The sequence below is a fragment of the Styela clava genome, chromosome 14, assembly GCF_964204865.1.
Source record: "Styela clava chromosome 14, kaStyClav1.hap1.2, whole genome shotgun sequence".
Classification (NCBI taxonomy): Eukaryota; Metazoa; Chordata; class Ascidiacea; order Stolidobranchia; family Styelidae; genus Styela; species Styela clava.
The window spans coordinates 7,438,303-7,443,302 of record NC_135263.1 but is presented as its reverse complement, the minus strand read 5'-3'; the positions used below and the strand labels follow the sequence as shown (position 1 = coordinate 7,443,302).

The following is a 5,000-nucleotide window of genomic DNA, read 5'->3' as shown; positions in this document are numbered from 1 at the left end:
GGCATGTCAGAGCGAAATACAGTAATTTCGAATGAGCCAAGAAAGAGCGGTGCGGGGCCGGTCGGAGCGCACCCTTTTCTCGGTGGCTGGCGGGCGAGAGAGTGCTGCGTCGCCGGCATCGGCGTCGAAAGAAGCCGAGCCAAAAAAAGTTAAAGTACAAACGTGCAAGCATACTAACCTAACCCTAGGTAAGGCATGTCAGAGCGAAAGACAGTAAACTCGAATGAGCCATGAAAGAGCGGTGCGGGGCCGGTCGGAGCGCACCCTTTTCTCGGTGGCTGGCGGGCGAGAGAGTGCTGCGTCGCCGGCATCGGCGTCGAAAGAAGCCGAGCCGAAAAAAGTTAAAGTACAAACGTGCAAGCATACTAACCTAACCCTAGGTAAGGCATGTCAGAGCGAAAGACAGTAATTTCGAATGAGCCAAGAAAGAGCGGTGCGGGGCCGGTCGGAGCGCACCCTTTTCTCGGTGGCTGGCGGGCGAGAGAGTGCTGCGTCGCCGGCATCGGCGTCGAAAGAAGCCGAGCCAAAAAAAGTTAAAGTACAAACGTGCAAGCATACTAACCTAACCCTAGGTAAGGCATGTCAGAGCGAAAGACAGTAAACTCGAATGAGCCATGAAAGAGCGGTGCGGGGCCGGTCGGAGCGCACCCTTTTCTCGGTGGCTGGCGGGCGAGAGAGTGCTGCGTCGCCGGCATCGGCGTCGAAAGAAGCCGAGCCGAAAAAAGTTAAAGTACAAACGTGCAAGCATACTAACCTAACCCTAGGTAAGGCATGTCAGAGCGAAAGACAGTAATTTCGAATGAGCCAAGAAAGAGCGGTGCGGGGCCGGTCGGAGCGCACCCTTTTCTCGGTGGCTGGCGGGCGAGAGAGTGCTGCGTCGCCGGCATCGGCGTCGAAAGAAGCCGAGCCGAAAAAAGTTAAAATACAAACGTGCAAGCATACTAGCCTAACCCTAGGTAAGGCATGTCAGAGCGAAAGACAGTAATTTCGAATGAGCCAAGAAAGAGCGGTGCGGGGCCGGTCGGAGCGCACCCTTTTCTCGGTGGCTGGCGGGCGAGAGAGTGCTGCGTCGCCGGCATCGGCGTCGAAAGAAGCCGAGCCGAAAAAAGTTAAAGTACAAACGTGCAAGCATACTAACCTAACCCTAGGTAAGGCATGTCAGAGCGAAAGACAGTAATTTCGAATGAGCCAAGAAAGAGCGGTGCGGGGCCGGTCGGAGCGCACCCTTTTCCCGGTGGCTGGCGGGCGAGAGAGTGCTGCGTCGCCGGCATCGGCGTCGAAAGAAGCCGAGCCGAAAAAAGTTAAAGTACAAACGTGCAAGCATACTAGCCTAACCCTAGGTAAGGCATGTCAGAGCGAAAGACAGTAATTTCGAATGAGCCAAGAAAGAGCGGTGCGGGGCCGGTCGGAGCGCACCCTTTTCTCGGTGGCTGGCGGGCGAGAGAGTGCTGCGTCGCCGGCATCGGCGTCGAAAGAAGCCGAGCCGAAAAAAGTTAAAGTACAAACGTGCAAGCATACTAGCCTAACCCTAGGTAAGGCATGTCAGAGCGAAAGACAGTAATTTCGAATGAGCCAAGAAAGAGCGGTGCGGGGCCGGTCGGAGCGCACCCTTTTCTCGGTGGCTGGCGGGCGAGAGAGTGCTGCGTCGCCGGCATCGGCGTCGAAAGAAGCCGAGCCGAAAAAAGTTAAAGTACAAACGTGCAAGCATACTAACCTAACCCTAGGTAAGGCATGTCAGAGCGAAAGACAGTAATTTCGAATGAGCCAAGAAAGAGCGGTGCGGGGCCGGTCGGAGCGCACCCTTTTCTCGGTGGCTGGCGGGCGAGAGAGTGCTGCGTCGCCGGCATCGGCGTCGAAAGAAGCCGAGCCAAAAAAAGTTAAAGTACAAACGCGATGCTAATGAGCGAGCCGTTGTCTCGACTAATATGTAGGGGGCGTTCGATCGAGCGTCTGGCTTGAGCGCTTGTCGTCCTAGCAGAACGGTCGCATTGTTATGCCCGGGTTTTAGGCACCGCTGCAGGCGGCCGGCAGAGCTCTTGTTTGTGCGAAACTGAATGGATCGAGCCCGAGAGAGGGCGAGCAAAGAAAAAACGCAAATCGCTCCGCCTGGCACTGCCGGCGAGAGCGTGGACGTCGCGGCCAGCGACTGTCGAAGCTGAGTACGGCCGCAGGCGATCGCCTCGGTCTTAAACGAATGCGACGAGCACGCGCCGGGCGGCCCAGCAAGGGCCGAGCGCAGCTGTCGCAGCTATCTGGTTGATCCTGCCAGTAGTGATATGCTTGTCTCAAAGATTAAGCCATGCAGGTGCAAGTACGAGTTCTCGTAAAGCGAAACTGCGAATGGCTCATTAAATCAGTCTTGGTTTATTTGGTCTCGTAAGCGAAGTGGATAACTGTGGTAATTCTAGAGCTAATACATGCATTAAGCGCCGACTTCGGGAGGCGCGCTTTTATCAGATCAAAACCGACCGGGTTCGTCCTGTGACGTTTGATGACTCTGGATAACCACGCGGATCGTACGGTCTCTGCACCGACGACGTATCATTCAAGTGTCTGCCCTATCAACTGTCGAAGGTACGCTACGTGCCTACCTTTGTGATAACGGGTAACGGGGAATCAGGGTTCGATTCCGGAGAGGGAGCCTGAGAAACGGCTACCACATCCAAGGAAGGCAGCAGGCGCGCAAATTACCCATTCCCGACACGGGGAGGTAGTGACGAAAAATAACAATACAGGACTCTAACGAGGCCCTGTAATTGGAATGAGTACATCCTAAAACTCTTAACGAGTATCCATTGGAGGGCAAGTCTGGTGCCAGCAGCCGCGGTAATTCCAGCTCCAACAGTGTATGCTAAGGTTGTTGCGGTTGAAAAGCTCGTAGTTGGATTTTGGGCGAGCGCCGCCGGTCCGTCGCAAGGCGTGTCACTGGTTGCGTTCGCCTCACCTTCGGTTCTCCGTCGGTGCTCTTGACTGAGTGTCGGCGGTGGCCGATAAGTTTACTTTGAAAAAATTAGAGTGTTCAAAGCAGGCTGTTCGCCTGCATAGTGTTGCATGGAATAATGGAATAGGACCTCGGTTCTATTTTGTTGGTTTTCGGAGCACGAGGTAATGATTAAGAGGGACAGACGGGGGCGTCCGTACTCTGCCGTTAGAGGTGAAATTCTTGGATCGGCGGAAGACGAACTACTGCGAAAGCATTCGCCAAGAATGTTTTCTTTAATCAAGAGCGAAAGTCAGAGGTTCGAAGACGATCAGATACCGTCCTAGTTCTGACTATAAACGATGCCAACTAGCGATCGGGAGGCGTTACCATGACGATCTTTCCGGCAGCTTCCGGGAAACCAAAGTCTTTGGGTTCCGGGGGAAGTATGGTTGCAAAGCTGAAACTTAAAGGAATTGACGGAAGGGCACCACCAGGAGTGGAGCCTGCGGCTTAATTTGACTCAACACGGGGAAACTCACCCGGCCCGGACACAGGTAGGATTGACAGATTGAGAGCTCTTTCTTGATTCTGTGGGTGGTGGTGCATGGCCGTTCTTAGTTGGTGGAGCGATTTGTCTGGTTAATTCCGATAACGAACGAGACTCTGGCATGCTAAATAGTTACGCGACCTTCTCGGTCGGCGTCTAACTTCTTAGAGGGACTAGTGGCGTTTAGCCACACGAGATTGAGCAATAACAGGTCTGTGATGCCCTTAGATGTCCGGGGCCGCACGCGCGCTACACTGAGTGAAGCAGCGAGTGTCTAACCTAGGCCGAAAGGTCCGGGTAACCCGTTGAACCTCATTCGTGATTGGGATAGGGACTTGCAATTGTTTCCCTTGAACGAGGAATTCCCAGTAAGCGCAAGTCATCAACTTGCGTTGATTACGTCCCTGCCCTTTGTACACACCGCCCGTCGCTACTACCGATTGAATGGTTTAGTGAGATCCTTGGATCGGCCCCGTCGCGGCTGGCAACGGCCGCGTCGGCGTGTCGAGAAGACGATCAAACTTGATCATTTAGAGGAAGTAAAAGTCGTAACAAGGTTTCCGTAGGTGAACCTGCGGAAGGATCATTACCGAAGGTGGTGGTAGGCCCCGGCCGACCGCGCACTGAATTGTCTTTGGGTGCCGCCGAGAGGGCGGCCGTCAATCGGGGTTCCGCCCCGTGCGACACGCGTAACACGTTGGCATAGCAAGGCAGCCGAGTGCGATGGTGGCTTCTGGGCACCGCGCTCGATGTGCCGCCGGCCCAGCCCGGCGGTCGCTCGGCGCCGTTTGTTGGTGTTTTTGTGCAGTTGTTGTCGGTGGTGGTTTTGTGGTCGATCCCACAGTGTGACGTCCGCGCGCTTCGGCGCCGGGCGAAACGTCGAGGACGACTCTTAACGGTGGATCACTCGGCTCGCGAGTCGATGAAGGACGCAGCCAAGTGCGAGAAGTAATGTGAATTGCAGAACACATTGAACGTCGACCTTCTGAACGCGAATTGCGGTCTCGGGTCAATCCCGGGACCGCGTCTGCCTCAGGGTCGCGTTCGTCCTCACCCGAGGGCCGTCGCCTGGCCTCTGCGAAGACGGCCGGGCGTCGCCCCAAGTTGAAGCGGTCGCCGAGCTTTCTCGGCGCGACCGCGTGTCCCGTACACCGCCGGCCCCTCGACGTGTTCATCAACTACGTTCGAGGGGCGGGTCCAGGTCGGTCGGTCCGGTCACGAGATCAAGACCGACCGTGGGCCAAGGCGGCGACGGTACGCGCTCGGTCGGCGCCGGCGGCGACGACTTGCGATGCCAGCGGGCCGTGTAAGAAGCGGCCCGCTTGACACATACGACCTGAGTTCAGGCGAGAGCACCCGCTGAATTTAAGCATATTATTAAGCGGAGGAAAAGAAACCAACAGGGATTCCCTGAGTAACGGCGAGTGAACCGGGAAGAGTCCAGCGTCGAATCTGCGCGCTTTTCGAGCGCGCCGAGTTGTGACGTACGGAAGTCCCAGTGCGGCTGACGGCGAGCGCCGGTGTCCTTCT

General features: G+C 56.0%; 2 non-coding genes and 1 pseudogene across 2 annotated transcripts; all 3 read left to right on the top strand.

The window, feature by feature from the left end:
- Positions 1–2,249: 2,249 nt before the first annotated feature.
- LOC144432272 (small subunit ribosomal RNA) lies at positions 2,250–4,059 on the top strand. The gene has a single exon (XR_013480508.1). It is a non-coding gene; the product is annotated as a small subunit ribosomal RNA (ribosomal RNA).
- Positions 4,060–4,357: 298 nt separating this feature from the next.
- On the top strand, positions 4,358–4,511 carry LOC144432221 (5.8S ribosomal RNA). Its single transcript, XR_013480457.1, has one exon. It is a non-coding gene; the product is annotated as a 5.8S ribosomal RNA (ribosomal RNA).
- A 314-nt stretch (positions 4,512–4,825) lies between these two features.
- Positions 4,826–5,000, top strand: part of LOC144432320 (large subunit ribosomal RNA) — a 2,647-nt pseudogene continuing 2,472 nt past the window's right edge.